The sequence below is a fragment of the Lissotriton helveticus genome, chromosome 4_2, assembly GCF_964261635.1.
Source record: "Lissotriton helveticus chromosome 4_2, aLisHel1.1, whole genome shotgun sequence".
NCBI lineage: Eukaryota > Metazoa > Chordata > Amphibia > Caudata > Salamandridae > Lissotriton > Lissotriton helveticus.
Genome location: NC_136064.1, coordinates 150,664,610 through 150,687,717, shown reverse-complemented (window position 1 = coordinate 150,687,717; position 23,108 = coordinate 150,664,610).

The following is a 23,108-nucleotide window of genomic DNA, read 5'->3' as shown; positions in this document are numbered from 1 at the left end:
GGAGGTGGGAGTCCTGCGCCACACGAGGAGCTGGAGGAAATAGTGGCCACTTTCATCAGTGTGGAGACGGTGCAATGGGGAGTCCGGACACAGCTCTATATGACCTGACACAACATCAACAAGGTGAGTAACGACCAGGGACTGGGGGGACAGGGGTAGATGGGCACAACGGCACACATGTACAATCATGTGTAGCACACTGGACACCCACAATGAGCCTGGATCATGTCCCTGATTCCCGTGGCACACTGCAGCACACATACAAACACCAAGTAGGCCCCTGTCCACCATGTGCCCAAAGGGGTCCCACCACACACATCACCAATATCACAACCAACACATGCACAAGTGCGAAACACAGCAAAGAAGCGCATTTGTGAGCCACACTGACAATGCCAGTGACACTACATGACTATCAGCATGGCTGCTGTACAATCATCATGACATTGTGCACGCCACAACACTGAGGTAGTGGAGTGTGGACAAGGAGCAGGTCACACTCTAACACATCCACAGGCACAAACAACCCCTGACAACTGCAGACAAAGAATGCACAAGAGTACAAAAACTGTCCAAGAGCACAAATGACCCAAGTCGCCAACCCCATAGCACAGTAAAAGCACAAAAGTCAAAGGCACACCGCCTCAAAGGTATAAGGGGCTGCAAAATGTCTGCTGCAAGGGTGAATCCCCCACAATGCCGCACACACACATAGCAATAACAGCACATCCACATTGACAACAATGTGGGACAAAGTGCAACACTTACACTGCAGAACAGAGGACACAACTGGGTCCGCTTGTGTGTTGAAACTGGCCAATCACATCTGACATAGCAGGAAACTATGAGATGGGAATTTACGTGTACAACCTCACATCCGTGATGTAGTCCACATGTCCACTGTCCCGCACCAAATAGTCCGCTCCTCCAAAACAGTCACAATGTACATTGTCATGCAGTCTGTATGTAAACATGAACAATGGGACAACATACATGTCAACACAATGTCAAAATGCATCTCTCCCTTCACATTGCAGGGGGACAAATAACACCTCCATCAGAGCAGAGCAGACAATTCATCAGTGATGCTGAAGAGGACCCCCAGGAACTCCACACCTTTGACCCTGACGCCCTACAACAGTTCATGAAAATCTGAGACAATCCACCTCAAGGAGCAGAGAGGCCGAGCTGCCTAGAGGAGACCCCACCCCCCACACAGACCACACAGCTGAAAGCACCCACCACCATGGCTGGCTACCAACACCCCACCGAAGCACATATCGCATTTCAAGGCCAGGTGTCAGACTGAAGGAGGTGGCCGAACAGGTGCCGGTGAGGTTCTACCTCATGGAACCCCAACTAGATCACATACGTGTGTGTCTAAGTCCCATCAGGGACCACTTAAACACCCCAACACAGACCGACACTGTGACAGACACACATGCCTCAGCACATTTCCTGTACTGAATCATGCCCGGAGCCCTAGGATCATCGTTCACACCCCCACGCTGGACTTGCGTACGCCGACCCAGTCCACTCCTCTTAAGTACTGAAGGGGGACGACAAAGCTACATGGCCAAGGTCTTACCCGCTGCCTGCGGTGATATGTTTGCGTTCGCTGTACACAGCACAATGTAATGTTGTAGGTCCTGGGGCCCTCATGCATACATTATGACCACACGAAAACACTCAGATAGTTTGTGGACCTGGCTTCGGGCATGTCCAGCTGGCACCTTTATTGCCAGGGTCACATGTACAGTGATGCCAGTGCTGGATGTGTGTGGGATAAGGGTAAGCCAGCCCTCATTGAGTGATTGGGGCTGGCAACAACTTGAACAGTGATCACAATTAAAGCAGAAACAAAAAAAACACCAGCATAACAGAAACAACTGCGAAGCATCATGGTGATAGCCGGAGCAAGTCCAGAGGTCACCCAATATGCAATCAGAAGGGTCAGTGAGTTGCAGTGCACTGAGCTGGTGGCACCTGAAGAGCTGAGCAGGGTATCAAGCTGATGATGGCACCCAATACAAGTGTGAGCAACTCTGATAGTCTTGCAGTAAGACTCTTACGACTCTCGCACTTGTTGTTTGGAGGTGGTCCTGCCGGTGGTGGCGTGTGTATCCTGCAGGTATAGGATGTCCGGGCAGGTCAGGACTCTAATTGATGTGTGAGCCCAGGAGGACTGCAGTTGAGGCCAGAGTCAGTGGAGAGCCCAGGGCCACAGACACATGGCGTTGATGACACCCAGTCCAACCACCCAGAGCCCATCAAATACTTAATCCGACAGTGTCCATAACTTAAGCTGCACAGAGTTAGTGGCCCTGGATGCACAGCGGATGGCAGAGGCACACTGCCACGGGACAGTGACTCGCGGTGCACTGAGGTAGGACCACACAAGCTGAGTGGGTCCTCGTCGATGTCGAAGGGCAATGTAGCAGAGGGGTGTGGGAGACACTGGAAGGTGTCCTCCAGGGCATGATGCAGACGGCAGAAGCAAGCAGGAAGCAGAAATGGAGGAGTTGAATGCTACGCCGTCATCGCACCCTACCTCCGGGACATCATTAACACCTCCTTCGACACCGCCACCTTCCCAGAGAGCTGAAAGCATGCCGAACTCAGCGCCCTACTGAAGAAACCGTCAGCGGACCCCACCGACCTCAAAAACTACCGCCCCATCTCGCTCCTTCCTTTTCCTGCCAAAGTCATTGAGAAGACCGTCAACAGACAGCTGGCCGCCTTCCTCGAGATGAATGGATCCCTTGACCACTCGCAGTCCGGCTTCCGGGCCAACCACAGCACCGAGACCGCCCTCATCGCAGCCGCCGACGACATCTGAGCCCTGCTCGACAACGGGGAAATAGCGGTCCTCATCCTCCTGGACCTCTCCGCAGCGTTCGACACGGTCTGCCACCGCACCCTAGTGAAACGCCTGAACAACGTCGGAATTCAAGAGAAGGCACTGGAGTGGATCATCTCCTTCCTCGCGGGAAGGACCCAGAGAGTCCGCCTCCCCCCGTTCAGATCCGAGGCCACCAAAGTCATCTGCGGCGTACCACAAGGATCATCATTCAGCCCCACCCTCTTCAATGTCTACATGAGCCCCCTCGCAGCCATCGCACGCCAGCACAACCTCAACATCATCTCCTACGCCGACGACACCCAGCTGATCCTCTCCCTCACCAACGACCCCACAACCGCCAGAACCAACCTACATGAAGGGATGAAGGACGTAGCCTAGTGGATGAGGAACAGCCGCCTGAAACTGAACTCAGATAAGACGGAAGTCCTCATCCTAGGATCATCACCCTCCGCCTGGGACGACTCCTGGTTGCCCCCTGCCCTGGGCAACGCACCCAAACCAACTGACCACGCACGCAACCTGGGCTTCATCCTGGACTCCTCCCTCTCAATGACCAGACAAGTCAACGCCGTCTCCTCGTCATGATTCAACATCCTACGCATGCTGCGCAAGATCTTCCGGTGGATCCACACCAAAACCAGGCAGAATGTCACCCAGGCCCTCATCACCAGCCGACTGGACTACGGCAACTCCCTCTATGCCGGAACCACAGCCAAACTTCAGGAAAGACTCCAACGCATCCAGAACGCCTCAGCACGACTCATCCTGGACATCCCCCGACACAGCAACATCGCCGGACACCTGAGAGACCTGCACTGGCTCCCCGTCATCAAGAGAATCACGTTCCGACTCCTCACCCACGCACACAAAGCTCTCCACAACCAAGGCCCCAGATACCTCAACGACCGTCTGACCTTCTACATTCCCACCCGCCAGCTACGATCGACCAACCACGCCCTTGCCACCGTTCCCCGCATCCAAAGAGCCACAACGGGAGGAAGATCCTTCTCCTACCTGGCTGCCAAGACGTGGAACTCCCTACCCATCCACCTCCGCCTGACCCAAGACCATCTCTCCTTCAGGAAGCAACTCAAGACCTGGCTGTTGGAACAGTAGCGGACCCCCCTCCCCCAAGCGCCTTGAGACCCTCCGGGTGAGTAGCGCGCTATACAAATGCTTTGATTGATTGATTGATTGATTGATGCTACAGCCTCCTTTTTGCCACCAAGTCAGTATTACCTACATGATAACCCCCGGTCCATAGACTCGAACTCCACCTAAGGTCAACCACAGAGTGTCCATGAATGTCGGGGCACAGACTTGGTGGCACCGGAGCTGAAAGGGGATGCAGTCTGCGATGAGGCCTGTACATTGACACATACTCTGCCATGAATAAATCAAGACTCTGTTCCAAATGTATGGCCTACTCAACCGCAGTGTCGGCCGAAGGCAGTAGTCAGCGAGACACTACAGACACATGTGGTTGGAATGTTATACACAGACTTAGTTCGATTCGATTTGATTTGATTTGTGGTTTTGTAAAGCGCACATATGCCCATGGGCGTCTTAGCGCTGTAGAAACGTATGACTAGTGCAGTGAAGTGAGGCATGATTTAGCATGATACGAACAGCCAAGTTTTAACAGCTTTCCTAAAGGACAACAGGGAGGTGCTGTTTGTGATAGCAAGTGGGAGCCGATTCCAGTCCTTGGCTGCATGCAGTAGGAAGCTTCTACCTCCCCACCGTGCTTGTTTGAAGCGAGGGATCTGAATAAACTTTGCCTTACTGGAACGTAGATCTCTTTTAATGATATTTGGCTTGATCAATGATCTAAGGAACAGTGATCCAGTGCCCTGAAGTGCCTTATATGTTAGACATAAAGATTTAAATGTAATACTTTTTGCCACGGGGAGCCAATGTAGGGTATCCAGGTGGTGGGATATATGCTCTAGGGACATCTAGTATCAGCCTGGCTGCTGAATTTTGCAAACGTTGCAGTTTGACCAGGTGCTGGGCCTGCATCCCGGCATATAGCGCATTTCCGTAATCAAGTCTCGACAGAGCTAGAGCAGTGACCACAGTTTTACGGGAGTCCATAGGTATATAGGGCAGTAGTTTTCTGATCATTTTCAGAATAAACCACATGGTGGCTACTAATTTGTTGGTCTGGGCATCAAATGTAAGTCTGTTATCTAGCAGCATCCCTAGATTCTTGACTTTGTTAACCGGTGTTGGGCAATTACTGAGATTAGCTGGCCACCATTCAGGGGACCAGATTTCGTTGTTAGTTCCCAGTATCATGACTTCACTTTTGTCCCCATTAAGTTTTAAGCAGTTTCTCTCCATCCACAGGCTGACCTGCCCCATACAGTTTTTTTATGTATCTGCCTTATCTGAGGTGCCATCTGCGATTGAGACCACAATTTGAGTGTTGTCTGCGTTTGACACAGGAAGGAAACCACTAACCCTGATGATTCCATCTAGCGGCGCTACATATAGATTAAAAAGGGTAGGGCTTAATGATGACCCCTGTGGGATCCGACACGGGGAGCTGAAAGGTTTAGATTTTACCTCTCCCAGCTCGACTGTGAAGGTCCTATTGTTCAGGAATGACGCCAGCAGTTTTCTTGCATCCCGATAGACCCCAGCTATTGCCAGTTGACCCAGGAGTGTAGCATGGTTTACCGTATCGAAGGCCGCCGAGAGATCCAGCAGGATCAAGGCGGCCTTGCACCCGGCATCCAGTACACTCCTGATTTCTTCCACTGCCATCAGCAAAGCTGTGTCAGTACCGTGTCCCTCACGGAAACCGTATTGGTAGGGGTCAAGGATGTCCGCTTCAGTAATGAATTGGACAAGCTGTTTATTCAACAATTTCTCCAGAACCTTGGCACCGAAAGGAATCCTAGCTATTGGTCTGTAGTTTCCAAGCACGAATGGATCCAAGTTGGGTTTCTTGAGAAGGGGTAGAACTGATGTGGATTTCCAGAGGTCTGGGTAGATGCCAGAGTTCACTATATGGCCCATGAGCTTAACCAATTGTTCACTAAAAAGCTCAGGAAAAAGATGTAGTATTTTTGGTGGACATGGGTCCACAAAAGGCCCTGATGTCGTGGACATAACTGCCTGATATACCTGTTCTAGCCCAGGGGGGCAGAAATTGAACAGGGATTTAGATGTTGAGAGAGGGTCTGATTCTTTACTTGGATTCGTGTTTTCCGGAACGGGGCTTGCGATTTGACCGATTTGAAGGATTCATATACAGCGGTGACTTTATCGAAGAAGAATTGAGCAAGAGAGTTACAAAAATCCCTACTGATGGGCATATTATTGTCGGTTTTCATTTTAGATAGTTTTCTTACAGTGGAGAAGAGTTCTCGACTGGAATTGTTTGCTTCTTCGATTTTCTGGGTAAAGAAATCGCTTTTGGCTGTAAAAATCTATTTTTTATAAATGTTCAAAGAGGCTTTGTATTCAGCTTTACTATCTAAGTCGTAGCTGACTCTCCATAACCTTTCAAGTTTTCTTCATTTACGTTTTTGAGCACTAAGAGGCTCAGAACACCAGGGTTGGGATGGCTGTTTTTTCCTGAGAGTAGCTTTTTTGATGGTACTACTATTTTTATGGCCGCTGTTATCCAATTAGAAATTTGATCAGTGGCAGTGTTACTTTCCGGTACTAGCTCTGGAGCGGTGAATACCAGTTGTTCCTTTAATTTATGTGGGTCTATCCTAGACCAATCTAAATATGAGGTAGGTATATCAGGTGGGGGGAGAAGGGGTATCCCTTCCGTATTATCCAACTTTAGTGAGAAAATTATGACTTTATGGTCTGACTAAGGGACTGGGAGATATTCAATTACCTTGATATTTATGTTAGAGGTCAAGGTCAAGAGTATGTCCTGCTTGATGGGTGTCCTTCTTCACTAACTGTTCTAAGGCGAGGTTAGTGAGAGTGTCTGTCAGTAATGCTGTGTCTGCATTATCACTATTTTGTAGGTGGAGGTTAAAATCTCCCAGGATGGTAAAGTCTGGGTGTCTTACACTAGATTCTAGAAATGGACTTAGTGATAGTGTCAGGGGAGTTTTCGCTTTGGGTGGTCTGTAGACCAAAAGGTCATTAAAGGTATAGTTATGTGGTATTTTGATTTGAAATGACAGTGTTTCACAATCTGGATTGCTACCTAGATCACAGCCTTTCAGCTTTAGTGCGTTTCTGGCGATAATAGCTAAGCCTCCCCCTTTTCCTTTTCCTATCTGCTCTAATAATAGCATATCCTTCCGGAATTGCTAATAACAGATCTGTGTCTGAGGCTTCGTCGGCCCAGGTCTCGGTGATGAAGATGAGGTCCAGTCTATGAGATCTGCCGTTTCAGAGTTGTGCTTAACTAAAGAGCGTGCGTTAATAAGTCCAGCTTTATAGATTTTATATGTCTGTTGTAATGGGCGACGATCGTAAGGACATACTATCACAGCGTGAAAATTCAAAATTACTCTGACACTTAGGGCAGTGTTTAGTTTCTAGTAGGGGCGAGAGTGGGCGGCAGCAGGGCTTGGTCTCAGTGACTATAGCTCTTTATTGGAGTATCTTACCCTCTCCTTGTCAGGCTTATTTGGTGCAGGGGTTGTGGCCCTGGGCCCAGTCCCGGTGCGGACGGGCGCAGACGGGCTTGCCTTTGGCATGCCCGCTGAGCACGTCCACTCCGCGGTCTGAGCATGTTCTGGATTTATACACAGCTAGGCAGCATCAGGGGGGGGGTGTCTTGCTCTGCCCGGTCCGCCCTCCACTCAAACAGCCTCAGCTGCGGTGGTCCGGGGTCGGGGCAGGAGGCGTGCGGGGCAGTCAAAGAATACAAGAGCTTGCTGGCAGCTTCCTGGAAATTAAAAAAGTTTCTAACGAAAGTATAATTTTTAAAAATAGTGCAGCAAACATGCAAACATAAGGGTACGGCACACGCTAGCACGACTCACACAAGTTTCAAGTGGTGGCACCACATCGAAGGGAGTACAGTGATATTAAATGTCTCATTAACTTGGCCATCAGGATATCAAGACTCAGTTCCAAATGTGTGACCTACTTGACCGTAGTGTAGGCCAGAGGCAGCGGTGGAGTATGTCAACAAGAAAGGAGTACTGCAGACCTGTGTCGCGGAGGCCGTGATGGTCTGAGGAGGCTGCCAAGGTCACAGGCTTCAGGCTTAAAGCTTGCACCGGCATGTGGTGGGCACTCATTGACACACGCCGGTATCGGAAGGTGATAAGTGAGGCCTGGGTGTGCAGGGGGAGCCAAGACAGGTTCGGGGACCAGCAGCACGGGGTGCAGCAGGCGCACAGGATCACAGGCAACACCACTCACAGCTACAGCATCGGCCTCATGGCGGGGTGATAGGCAGACACATTGGGCATTCCGGAAGAGAAGCACACCCAGAGCTACGTGCTCTTTATTCACAGCCCTAGGCTAGCCTAGTGTACGCTGGGCCAGCCCACTCTGCTCACGCTTACATGGGGGACATACCAAGCTATATTTCTGCGATCTTCCCCACTGGCTGTCTTGAAATGGTTGTGTCCACTGTCTACTACACTCCAAACAGCAGCATTGTATGTTGACATGGATATGACTGTGGTCTGCATACTGCAGCCTGTCCAGCACATCCATGCCACATTTGGCATTTTGTACATTCTCATTCATAGGTCAGTTGCCTCCTTCGCACATGGCTGGTTCCCATCTCTCCCCACATTCTGCCATTGTGTGGCTGGGGTGCCATGCCGTTGCTGGTTCAAGTACATGGCTCGCCCATGCGGCCACAGTAAATTGTGCTGTTGTGTCTGGTGGGTGGGCATGTTGTTTGGCATGTTGTATGTGAGTTTGTAACATGTACATTCCAAGAGTTGTGAGTTGCATGATTGTGGAGTTGGGGCATGAGGTGTGTTCATTTGGTACTTACCAACGAGCAGAGCATTTCCGTAGGTGCCATCCTGGAAGCGCTGGTTGACGATGGACTGTCGGAAGATGTAGGAATCATGCACATTGCCTGGGTAGTTGGTGAAGACATTGGTGTAGAGTCCTCGTTGGTCCGGGATTGCCTGCACATTGATGGAATGCATGTACTTTCTGTAGCGGTTATTGTGTACAGTCTCTGCAGGGGGCACAAGTAGGATATTTGAGCAGTCAATTGCCCCCAACACGTGTGAGAAGCCAGCTTCGGCGTAGAAGCATTGCCTGATCTCCAGCTGTTCCTGCTCAGTGTGGGGGAAGTGAAGGTGCTGGGGTATCAAGCTGATGATGGAATCCAAGACAGTTCTGATTAACTGGCTTTGAGACTCTTCCGACTTTGGCGGTTGCTGGATGGAAGGTACCTGAGGCCAACAGATGTATCACAGCCAGCAGCTTTGTCTGCGGAGGGATGTTGATTGTCCCCTGTATGGGTACCATCAGCCTGTAGGGAATGATGTTCAGGATGCGGAGGATGGTTGTCCTTTTTTAGCCTTTAGTGGGCAATGACATCCTCTTGTATTGGGTCTGTGAGGCAGGTGCATTTTCTGAAGGTCTGCTGTCTTGGTCTGCGCTGCCTCTGTGGCAGTCTGAGGGTGGGATGGGGGTGCCCGGGGTAGGGCCTGTGGGGAGGGTCGTGGGTGTGGTGGCGGTGGGTATTGTGGCCCTCTTGAGGCTCCGAGCTGCATGATCAGTGGCTCCATGGCATCTGTTGTTCATCAAGTGTCGCTCTGGGCTGGGCTCCCTTTTCTGGTGCAGGTTGTCACCCGACTTTAAACATAGGTAACAAGGGTACTCCCGACGGTAATTTCAGGTCTAGAGGAGGGAGTGGCAATCGAACAGCAATGGAAAGGGGGAACCTCTATTCTGACCTATCTATCTTTACATAATAGCATTTAAGTCTGTTCGCAATTTCATACCGGATGCAACAAGGTACATAGAATCATTCTCTAAGACATAGTATTTATTATTTTCCATTTATTCATCATTATAACAAATTATTTTTTTCATTTTTTAGTGATTATATAGTCATAATTGTAATGCAGTGACATAGTAACATTTATACAACAATATAAAATACAGAGCTAAGACTTTGCTTAACAGGAACCCCTAAACAATCTATATACAATTACTGTCACTCATACCGTCATTCATACAAACTCAGACTCTCATACCTACTGTCCTAACAATACTAACACAACATACACAGTGAAAAAATAGTGTGTCCTATATTTGACTCCTCAGAATATATCTCAACCCGTGGTTTGAGTCTTCCTTTTTGAATTTTTGCAAGGATTAGTAATCTTTTATAATCCTTTCCTTTCTTTCTTCAAGGTTTGATTCTATTTTGTGTGAGCGTCTCAGATGCGTACGGCCTACGTACGTTTCGGTGGTATCATTTCTTTAATTCACCTTCCTCAGGGCCAACATGAAACTGGACAACGGACATATACATGCATTCTATTAAAACCAGGGGGTTCTCATAATCTTTAACATTGATGTTCCTTTCAGAGAAATTTTAAAGAAATTGGTCTGATGGGCGCAAATGTTCTGACTCTCTGTGCAGATATTGATCCCAAGTAATTGTGGTCCACGGAGTGCATCTATATTTTGTATTTACATGGATTGATATCTCGGGCATGCACCGTGAATGACCGGTGCTGCTCTGATGATCTGTAGCGGCGAAATTAGTCGTCTCAGGGGGGGCGCCTCCGGCCGATGTCTCTGCCACAGACACCTGACTTTAAACCAGGTCAGAGCAGGTGTTAATTTCCTACTGCTAACAGGCCTTATCGCCTGGTTTGGGATCTTATCGCCAATCTGGATGGTCGTTGAGAATGTTGCGGAGTGGTGTTGTCTCAGCTTTTTGCACGGGAAAGCCTACTCTGCATGCGATTAGTGATAGTTGCCGGGGTCATCAGTGTCGATGTTTTTGGCGGCTGCTATCTCAGGTAAACTGGTGATATGGGCTGTTAGCACCAGCTTGTGAATGGGGCGATACATTTGTTGTGACTTTGGCTGCGATAAAGTGCCACTAACTTGGTGATAAATCCTTGAGAATATGCCTCATTGTTTACAAAAGTATCTGTGTTAATAATATCGATGTTTAAATGTTGTTTTTTAAATAATTTCTAAGTATTTTAGTACACATTTTAATTGTACATGTGTTATATTCCCGAGATAGGCCCTTGTAGTGAGGCAGCTGATTCCTTAAATTGTCCTAGAAAATAACATTTCAGTGACAACCCTTTGCACACATTTTAATGCACCACTATGTGGGATGAGTTTCTCTGAAACTACTTTGTTTACACATCCGGCTTCACACAACATTATCAGGATGCCTTGAACATCATGTACTAGGCCTCTCTGAGCACTAGGTACAAAAGTCCCCCTATTTTCATCCACGTGGCTACAGCGCTATCCACATATCCATAACTTCACTAATCTAGTGCGCACATGAAAATAAATCTTATCACTTGTACACTCTTCACCACATGGATGTGATTCTGAAGAAAAGGGTAGGTTTCCCATGTTGACATCTCCAACCAAGAGTGGGCCCCTTCCTTTCCTCCTACAAAAGTAAACAAATATCAAGTTAAAAACTTTGAAAATAAAAGATTTCAGTACACTAGCTTAAGAGCGTGTCTGTTAAACTGTATCTACATGTGAAATGTATTTCTAATCATACTGTAAAGACCATCTTCCATAATCTATATACAGCGCTGACACCTTGTTACAAGAGTAGCGGATTATTGGCTATTTATTAAAGACTTGCTGGAACAGTCCTAAAATATCATATTTATCATAAAGGTGTATTACTCATCCTGATTTTGGCCCAACTGGCTCTTTGTTTCTAGATCTAAGATGTACTTCAACTCCTTTTGCATAATTGGAGGACGCTTTTACCACTGCTGGGATTTGCATGTACCTGTTCAATTGCAAAGTATCTAAGGAGAGCGTTTAAAAAATATATATATATTATTATTCTTTCTTGTCCAATTAATAAAAATCATTACAATAAAAGTACCAGATTTTTGTAAAACAGAGCTATTACATACATTTGTTACAAGTATTGAGGGTCAAATAACGTACCAAAATAAACCATTAAAGTTGCATAAAATATCATAAAACAGTATGTCATTCATAGCCTAGTAAGAACATTTCATTTCATTATTGATCACCATGTCTCTGTATAATGATAAAACTATCCATACGATCAGTCGTAGGAGTCTCTCTTAGCCTCAGATATGACATTATCAACAATAATAAAGGTAGTGACATTTTTTTTACCAGTCACACTTTCTATATAGATAAGTGAGTATGGTTACTAACATAGTCATTTTCTATTCCTGTAACATGACCAAAGCATAATCCTGAATCAGTTTTTCCTCACGTATGAGGATAGACGTAACAAAATAAACTGTTAGATTAGGATTATGCCCTTGAAGGCACAATTTAATTGTTTGCCGATAAGTTCTCACCCCTAATTCCTTAAATACCTGTTTTAAAAGTGTTAATCTCTCCTGACACAATCTGGGACAAACACATACAATGTTTAATAATGTTTCATTGATACTGTCACATAATCTACAATTTTGTGATTGCCGATCTTATACCCATTTTGAGGTCCCATCTTTTGTTGGATAGTGGCCAAACCTTAACTTAAGCAATCTATCCACTACTGACAGTTTCAAATAGGAGGTTGGGTCAGACTGGGGCTTGATTTTATTATACAAGTTAACGACTCACCAAGCATGCATGGTCCGATAAATAGAGTGAGAATAAACATTTTAACAATGCTGTTAGCCTCTCCAACATTTGGTTTAGTACACCAAACTGCAATCTAACAGTTGCGTGGAAGACATTTTTTGGGATCCCCAACTCCACTGCTGGATTGCGGGAACTCACTATTTGGAACCTAAATGTGAGATCATTGGTCAAACATAATCAGGAGATATATGAGCTTATCAAGGATGAGTCCCCTGATCTGTTCTTTTTGACCGAAACTTGGCTGCAGGATACGGACACTTCTATCCTGAATTTGGCCTTTCCCCCGGATTATTCCATCTACACGTTGAATCGTGCTACTAGAGGGGGAGGGATTGCGCTGGCCATCAAGTCATGCTATCCTTGTGAATGGAAAGTTTTAAAAATACCGGGCTGTGGGAGCGCTCTTTTTAAAGCTTCGATTAGTAATCACTTCACCTTTTCTGGTATCCTGATCTATCGTCCTCCGGGCTGTGACTCTGTTTTCAGAGCTGCTCTCCCTGATTTAATTAGTACTTTGGCATTAGGATGCTCTAACTTTAATATTATCGGGGATCTAAATCTCCATTTTGACTGTCCGACTACCACTCCTATTAGTTACATCTTGGCCGACCTAGAGGCCCTGCAACTTAGCCAATTGGTCACTTCGTCCACTCATATGGGAGGGCATATCCTTGACCCTTTTTTTACCAACTTAGAGGGGGTTAAAGCTCATGCCCGATCCAGATCGCCTGCACAGACCATATGTTGGTGGAGATGCTTTGTCCCATTCATGAGTCTCCTTTTAAACCGCAGGAAAGAACTGTGCTTAGGCGACACTGGAACAAACTGAGATTGGAGGATCTCTACCACCTTCTGGAAGAGACTCCATTGGGTCCCTTAACAGAGGTGGAGCGAGGTTATGATCGCTTCTGTGAGTGGATTACCCATGCTCTTGACTCACTGATCCCCATGGTTTGGTCTAGGTGTCGCACAAAAGAGCCCAGCCCCTGGTATGACAGCTCTCTAGCGCGTCTTAAAAAAGCCTGTAGACAGGCTGAGAGGGAGTGGCGAAAATCGTATGATCCGAGGAAAAAGGCATGCTACCTCGCCAAAATTAAAATATACCATAGGGCAGTGTGCAGGACACGGGCTACCTTTTATGCCCAAGAATTCCAGAACAGTTCTAATCCATCGAAACTCATCTTCAAGGTGCTAAAGGACCTGATGGCCAAACGAGCAACGGTGGCGGAAATCTGTTCGGATTCTCACTGCGAGGACCTGGCTTTCTTTTTCCTCGGGAAAGTTCAAGCCATCTATCGAACTTTCCCGAAGGGCAATGACATCTTGGAGCCGGTCAGTTGTAGTCTGGGTGGAGGTGAGTTTCTCACTACTCTGCCCTCTTTATCGAATGAGACCTTCAACTCCTTGAGCATTAAAATCAAATCGGGCTCTCCCGCAGATCCGATGAAACCGGTTCGGCTCAGGAGTATGTCCCTGTTATGCCGTGCCCCTGTGCTCTCTTTGATTAACCTGTCTCTATCTTCAGGTGTAGTTCCCACTAGGTGGAAACAGGCCGTAGTCACACCGATCCTGAAGAAGACGACCTTAGACCCCCTTAAACCTGAGAACTACCGCCCTGTCTCCCTCCTACCTTGGGCTGCGAAAATTACTGAGGCCCATGTGAACGGAATTCTTTCTGACCATCTTACTAGGGCCAACATCCTTGACCCTACCCAGAACGGGTTCCGTGCGGGCCATAGCACGGAGACGGCCCTACTTGTCATGGTGGAACATCTGCGCCCTGTGCTTGATGAAGGTTGGACGGCGGCACTATTATTATTAGATCTAAGTGCCGCGTTCGACACGATCTCGCACAGGATTTTGCTCCAGCGCCTGGAAGAAGTAGGTGTCGTGGGTTCTCCCTATGTTGGTTTCGTTCATTTCTTGCCGATCGGTCCTTCAAGGTTGCGATTCCGCCCTGCCAGTCTAAATCTTATCCGTTGGAACTGGGTGTCCCGCAGGGTTCTTCGCTAAGCCCCACTCTATTCAACCTCTACGTGAGGCCGCTGGCAACGGTCGTCAAGGAATGGGGCCTGATGATGGTCTCATACGCAGACGACATGCAACTGGCGGTCTCGTTGAGTGGAGACCCTGACATGGAGGCGCCCAGGTTCCGTGACGGACTTCTGGCAGTGGCCAACTGGATGACGTCAAACTGTCTCCAGTTAAACGCTAAAAAGACCGAGGTCATGGTGGTCGGCAAGCAGGCGGAGTTATGGAGGGACAAGTGGTGGCCTCCTGAACTGGGTGTGACCCCTTCTCCGGCATCGGAGATAAAAACTCTTGGTGTTTGGCTGGATCCGACTCTCAGTTTCATTTGCCATACTAGGAAGGTGGCGGCTACTTGTTACGGTATCATCAGAGGTTTAAGACCTATAATGACATTTTTCGACGCCCCCACTAGGCAGCTAGCTGTCCAAGCGTCAGTGCTGTCCCGGCTGGATTATGCTATCTCGCTTTTGGTGGGGATTAATCAGGCGGAACTCATCCGGCTGCAGCGAGTTCAAAACGCTGCAGCCAGAGTGGTGATTGGTTTGCCAAGGTACTGTTCGGTCTCTAATGCGTTGCGCTCTCTCCACTGGCTTCCGGTGAACCAGAGGACCAAATTCAAGGTGCTATGCCTTGCGTTTAAAATCCTCAAGGGCTCATCTCCCCAAATTTTGGAGAATTTGGTGAGGCCATATGTACCCTCACGAAGCCTTAGAACCCTGGGCCAACACCTGGCAGCAGTTCCGCGTTTCAGACTGAGCAGAGTCGGCGGTCGCTCTTTCCGGGTGTTAGCAGCGAAGCTCTGGAATGCTCTCCCCCCTCACATTCGGGGCCTTGAAGATCTCTTGTTGTTTAGACGGGCTATCAAGACTATTTTATTTGTCTAGTTCTTTTTACTTGATCCTTTCTTTGACCTATTTCTCCAGCTTTTTAACAGGGTTGTGTTTTGGATGCCTTGCATTGCGCCGGGACGCCCCTTTGCTGGGGCAGCTGATTGCGGTATAAGTTAAGATAACATAACATTACATATTTGCATGCACCACAATGTTGGATGAGTTTCTCTGAAACTACTTTGTTTACAGATCCAGCTTCGCACAACATTATCATGATGCCTTGAACATCATGTACTAGGCCTCTCTGAGCACTAGGTACAAAAGTCGCCCTATCTTCATCCACGTGGCTACAGCGCTATCCTCATATCCATACCACGACTAATCTAGTGCGCACATCAAAAGAAATCTTATCACTTGTTCACCCTTCACCACGTGGATGTGATTCTGAAGAAAAGGGTAGGGAACCCATGTTGACATCTCCAACCAAGAGTGGTCCCTTTCCTTTCCTCCTCCAAAAGTAAACAACTATCACGTTAAAAACATTGAAAATAGAAGATTTCAATACACTAGCATAAGAGCTTATCTGTTAAACTGTATCTACATGTCAAATGTATTTCTAATCATACTGTAAAGACCATCTTCCTTAATCTATACAAGGCGCTGACACCTTGTCACAAGAGTAGCGGATTATTGGCTATTTGTTAAAGACTTGCTGGAACAGTCCTCAAATATCATATTTATCATGAAGGTGTATTCCTAATTCCTCATCCTGATTGTGGCCCAACTGGCTCTTCGTTTCTAGATCTAAGATGTACTTCAACTCCTTTTGTATAATTTGAGGACGCTTTTACCACTGCTGGGATTTGCATGTACCTGTTCAATTGCAATGTATCTAAGGAGAGTGTTAAAAAAATATATATATATATTATTATTCTTGTCCAATTAATAAAAATCATTACAATAAAAGTAACATTTGGAAAACAGAGCTATTACATACGTTTGTTACAAGTATTGAGGTTCTAATAACGTACCAAAATAAACCATTAAAGTTGCATGAAATATCATAAAACAGTATGTCATTCATAGCCTAGTAAGAACATTTCATTTCATTATTGATCACCATGTCTCTGTGTAATGATAAAACTATCCATACGATCAGTCGTAGGAGCCTCTCTTAGCCTCAGATATGACATTATCAACAATAATAAAGGTAGTGACATTTTTTTTACCAGTCACACTTTCTATATAGATAAGTGAGTATGGTTACTAACATAGTCATTTTCTATTCCTGTAACATGACCAAAGCATAATCCTGAATCAGTTTTTCCTCACGTATGAGGATAGACTTAACAAAATAAACTGTTAGATTAGTAATATGCCCTTGAAGGCACAATTTAATTGTTTGGTGATAAATTCTCATCCCTAATTCCTTAAATATCTGTTTTAAAAGTGTTAATCTCTCCTGACACAATCTGGGACAAACACATACAATGTGCAATAATGTTTCATTGATACTGTCACATAATCTACAATTTTGTGATTGTCAATCATATACCCATCTTGGAGACCCATCTTTTATTGGATAGTGGCCAAACCTTAACTTAAGCAATCTATCCACTACTGACAGTTTTAAATAGGAGGTTGGGTCAGACTGGGCCTTGATTTTATTATACAAGTTAGTGACTCACCAAGCATGCATGGTCCGATAAATAGAGTGAGAATAAACATTTTAACAACGCTGTTAGCCTCTCCAACATTTGGTTTAGTACACCAAACTGCAATCTAACAGTTGCGTGGAAGAGATGTTTTGGGATCCTAAAAAGTGTTTTAACAACTTTTATTTGTAATTTGTTCAGAAGTTTGCAATCTATGCCCCAAAAAGTTATTGACCCAAATGTGAGCGAAAGAATCAGTTTTCCCTTCATTACTTTCAGTATATAGTTGTAATTCAGACATAATAGCTTATCCAGCAATAATCTAAAAGCAAATAACAATGAAGTTACTTTGGCAATTAAATTATCAAAATGATGTTTAAAAGGCATTCTATCATCAAGCGTAACTGCTAGATATTTATACCGCTTCACTGTTTTAATAGATAGTTCATTATTTGTCCATAACATATAATCTGATTTAGTGGATTGGAAGCATACCACTTGTCAATTATGGGCTGGACTCTGACCTGCAACCAGCACACTGCACTTTTAGCCTGGTGCCTGCACAGAGGAGGGGCGTGGGACACCTCATAAGGATACCGGAGGCCCCGCAGCGTGGGACGCGAGCGGAACATGCCCGGGTGAAGACCGGGCCAAGATAGGCCTGTCTTAGCACGTCAGAGTCTGAGGTTGGACTGGGCCACCCCCCTGAAAAGTACATAACTGGGAGACTGAACTCTCTGGGGGTGAGTCCCTCTATCTATCTGTGGCCAATTACTAATAGATCTACTAATTAAGGGAGGTCATGTGAGATATTACACAACAAGGTCAAATTGTTTTAGTCCTTGGCTGGTACGGCTGAATACATGTTCAGCCCAAAAATATGTGGAAATAAACTGAACTATTTGCTGCAACTCAAACTTGTATGCCAGTGGGCTTATTATTTCAGGCCTATGTCTTAATGAAGACTTCTCACCCCCACCTATCATTAACTGTGTGTGCTAGTGTTGTTGTAGTGAGGTTTCTGCGTCTCTTTCTGCTTGCATGTTAAGTTAGCATGGCTTAGTAGAAATTTAAACGCCATTTTTCCTTTTTGCTGCTTTTTGCGCACAACACTGTTTAGCTGTTTTTGTTGAGTTATCTTTCACGAAGGTCTTGTTTTTCGACATCTCTAGACATACATCGTGTCCCCAGTCTGTACAGTGAGTGCTGAGCCGACAAGGTTATCATAACGTGCTAGCCTGTTTATCGGCGTGTCCTTGTAACACATTCTAGACACAACAATTTGGCAGCTCCAAGCCAAGTAGGATTCTGGCGCCTTTATCATAGCACACTTGCTCGAATTGAGCACACTTGGAGGATTCCAGGCATGCAGAGAGACTAACCGGTCCTGATGTAATTTACACTTACTGAGCGGACAGGTAAATGGGGTCCCCCTAAGAAAGCTCAAGAGACCTTTAACAGTTTTAAAATACAGTGGGGCATATTATCAAGGGGGTTTATCTCCGCTTTTTTGGCTTTAAAAGCCAAGAAAGCGGAAATAAAATTATCTCCCTATTACCTAGCTGTCGCTAACACCAGTTAGCGACAGCTAGTAGGAGATAGCGACCATCTTGGGCCCCACTTTGCATGTCAGTGATATTTATCACTAATGACATGCAAAGTGGGCGTGCCAAGATGTTAGCGACTGGAAGCAGTCGCTAACATCGCTATCTCCTATTACCAACATTTGGAGATATTCGCGCTAAGCGCGAATATCTCCAAAAACTAACACCTGCCCTGAGCAGTTCTTAGCCATGTTATCCAATGGGAGGTGGATAACATGGCTAAGAGCATTAGCTCGGTAATGCATGAATATCGCTGACTTTTCAGAGATATTCATGCATTGCGGCCGTTTTTTATCGCATTTGCGATAAACCTTGATAATAGCAAGGTTTATCTGCGATAATTTCTGACGATGCTTAGCGTTAAAAAATTCGTTGCTAAGCATCGTTAGCGATAAATATCACTTAACGTTGGTAATATGCCCCATAGTTCCTAGATAGGAAGGGTGCTTTACATAGGCACTTTTATCACCTGTTTGCACTATCATTGTAATATGATTCCTCCTTTTGTATTTTATGGAATTGTAACCCTGCTGACCGTATTGTTCTTAATAATATGTATGCTTGTGTTGATTAAAACACTGCGCTTGAGATCACGTTGTTAAAATAAACATGTTAACTTTACCGTGTCTCTATTTTACTCCATTTTTGGACTGGTATGAACGTATAACAAAAGAGTGTTCTCACTTCTCACCTTTCCTGAGATGATCCTAAGTTGCATGCTCTGCGTTGTCTAATCATTGGTTTCTTTGCTATAGGACGAAGAGCTAATGTGATACTGATTGCTAGTCTGGTAGGGGATTTTGGTTACTAAGGTGAGTTTTGGCACACCCTATTTCACTGAGTTCCTGAGTCTCTGTGCACAGTTCTGTGTTTGCGCAGAATCCCTCTTACATGGCGCCGCCAACGAATGTGGTCTTATTGTGAGACACTTGAGTAGTGCTTATATCAGTCTACAACCCCCTCACCATTGTTTCCGGTTGACGGTGGTGATGGATAACAGCCTACCTATATTTACATAGGTTCTTTCAAGCTTGATATTTCTCAAAGGTTTCTTCTTTGGATTACAACCCAGTTGTGCGTTATTGTATTGTACTTCTCTATTACTGTTTTGATATGGCTGTGGTTGATATCCCGGCATACAGTCGTGTAGCTGTGCGTAATCATTTGCAGGAATACCTCATTTCTCTAGAGGGACTGGCGGTGGTCTTTGTAGTGTCTGCTGATGTGGCGTACCCGTTTGAGTTGTATTACTCATGGGTCACATTTCCCGCGGTAGATCCTGTTTCTGGTGTTTTTCACACTTGCACCCCCGCTGATGCTCCTGCAGTGTACGCTCCATATTGGATAGTAGAAATTCCGATTTCTGTTTGACAGCATGCCGTTTGGTTTAATGGCGCCCTCCCACACATTGTTACAGCGGTCAGACAAGGACCATTGTCCATTCCAGGCGCTACTTGGCCTGTGTTGGCCGCTTACACCCCACATCCCCAGGCGCATGCTTTGACGGCCCAACAACTGAGACCATTATATGCCTCTTCGGTGGCAGTTATTAGGGGTCTGGTTCACTACATTACTCGCAACCTCCTGGGTGGGGCCCCAGGGGGTACAGTACATCCAGTTGGCGGTGACGGACTTAAACTTAGTCGCATCATGGATAATGCAGTCATGGGCAAGCGTCCCCAAGATAAGGAGGATATGCCTTTTTGGCTTGCTGAAAAATTTGACCAACTGGAAACAATGTTCCCAAATACTAGTCCTGTTTAGAAACACAGGATTCTCACCGTGAGTTTGCAGAAAGACTTAGTGCCTGACGTAACTGAGTGTACAACTTGGGGGGTGATTTTTGTGGAAGTCTATACTAGGTGCTTTAGCACCCCTTCAATGACTGTTTTGCCCACTGTGATCAAGCATGTTCAGGATGAGCACGGTCCAGAGGCAGCAGTGGAGTTGGGGATGCGTCTTGTGGGAGCGTTTGATATGGTACGCGATCTCATCCTTGCAAATGTCAAGGGGGATGCGGTAAGTTTCCAAGTCTCTAACGCTCTGCGCGAGGTCCCCGATGCCGACGCCCCGTCAGTTGCCGAAAAATAGTATGGAGGCTTATAAGACTGTGGTTCGTGATAGTTTAGGTGTTAAGCCTTTCGCGAAGAAAGAAAAGCAACAGCAGACTCAGCAAGGGTCGTCCAATAAAGATGACAGCCGAAAGTTCAGAAAATAAATTGGAGTAAGTACAAAAAACAGTGGAAGCAGCAGCAGCAGAAACAGGGTTCCCGTTCCGCTTTGCCTACATCTGCGCCTGTTGAGCGTAAATATGATTTGCACGACCGCAGTACTATTAAGTCGCCTGATAGGTTTCAGGTTCCTGAACAACGTTCTCCTCGCTCTTTGCAGGAAACATCGGTAACAACCACCGGTGGAGGAGGCGGCGGCAGAGGTCAAGGTGCCCAACAGAGCCGATGGAAAAAACAAGCAGGATGAGACACCGCGTCAAAGACCCCAGTTTCAAAAGAAGAAGGTTGCTGCTGTAACAGCGAGATATGCCACAGATAGTGAGAACGCAGCTTCGGAATCTGACATGGGCTCTGACCCTGCTGGACAGCGTGGCGGAGATTACCATCATTCTAGAGGCGCTGCGTCCACTACTGAAGGTGACAGCGACTGACACCTTCATTGTAGTTGAAACAGCAGACACTAGAATAGCTCCCCCTGAAAGACTTTATGAAATAGTCCTTTTAATTGAAGGTGACATAGAACGTACCATAAAAGATTTTTGGGGTGAAAATTTAACGACTACTTATGATATTTTGTTGGCGGAGGTCGACTGGCCCCCACCGATTGTCTTGGCTGCTCCACAAGGGGAGGAGGTGATCCTCCCCACTTTCTCTCACACAGTGCCAAAGGAGCAGGCGCTGTAGTTTGCAGAAGATTGGGCTAAGGGGCTTGTGCCGGCGTTGTACCGTACTCACTGTGGATGGGACAAATTTTCCCCTCAACATGAGATCCCTTTGCGGTCAATGCCACAGCCGCAACCCCAATAGCCCATACGGCGTGGGGCGAAAGCCTCTGTAGCCGAATTCCTTGAACAATTGGAATATCAAGGTGTAATTGAAACTTCTTTGTCTCCGATTAATAACCCACTTTTTACTGTGACCAAGCCAGATGGCTCGTACCGTTTTGTATTAGATTACCGCCACTTAAACTCACATTGTCGTATGTGTGTGGTGCAGAATACTCACAGCTCTGCTGTATCGGATACTCTTGTGTGAAAACGGTTCAAAACCACACTTGACATTTCCAATGGCTTTTTTGCCCATAACTTGACCCCACTTAGTAGTCAGTGGACGTGTTTTATCTGTGGTGGCAACAACGCCTGTTTCTTCGATTAGCCATGGGCTACAAGAACAGTCCAGGTGTTTTTGCTGCCCGCATTGTCTCTCTGCTTGAGAGGCTCGACACAGATGCATGTTCGTATGTGGATAACATTTATCTCACGGACGACGAATTATGGCCGCATCTGGGTCGTGTTGCCCGCATAATTTGCCATTTTGCGGACTTTGGCTATAAATTCAATTTTGCAAAATCACTCATTGCAGAATACACAGTGTTGTTCCTGGGCTACGAGCTCAACAATGAAGGTAGAGGCTTGGCTCCTCACCTTCTTGGAGAAATGCGCACTTTTGCGAGCTCCCACAATGCTGAAAAAGCTACAATCCTTACTGGGCTTTCTAAATTTTGGACGTACATACATTCCGGAAAATGCCCAGCGTATCAAACCGCTCTATGCATTGATACAACCTACTTTTTCCAAATCATGCTGGCTGCCAGAACTTTCAGCCATCTTGCAATGTTTGCAGGCTGACTTACTTGAATCTAAGTTCTTGTTGACTTGTGATAACCACACTAACCTGGTGATAAGAATCGTACCAGGGGCGGTGGGTTTCACGTACCCCACTTTTAATTAGGGAGACACAGTTCCTATTGCTTACAAGTCACACCTGTACACTTCGGCCGAGTTGCGGTTTTCCACTGTGGAAAAAGTTTTGACAGCAGTGAAAATGGCAATTCTTAAGGAACGTTCACTGTCGCAGGGAGAACGCATTGTGGTTGTTACTCCGTATCCTGCCTTGGAGGCAGTGACGAAGGCCAGGGTACCAAATTCCAAGGCTTTGCACCCTCCATGGATACATTGGACCACGTCCTTGACATCCCCGGATGTAACATTCATTTTCGATTCCTCTTTGCAGACTCAAGAGTTTTTGCAGTATGAGTTTGTTCATCAAGCTCCTCTGACTATGCGCCCACTTGAGGATTTTCGTTGTATCATTTACACTGATGGAAGTGCGCAAGCGGCTACGGGTTTTAA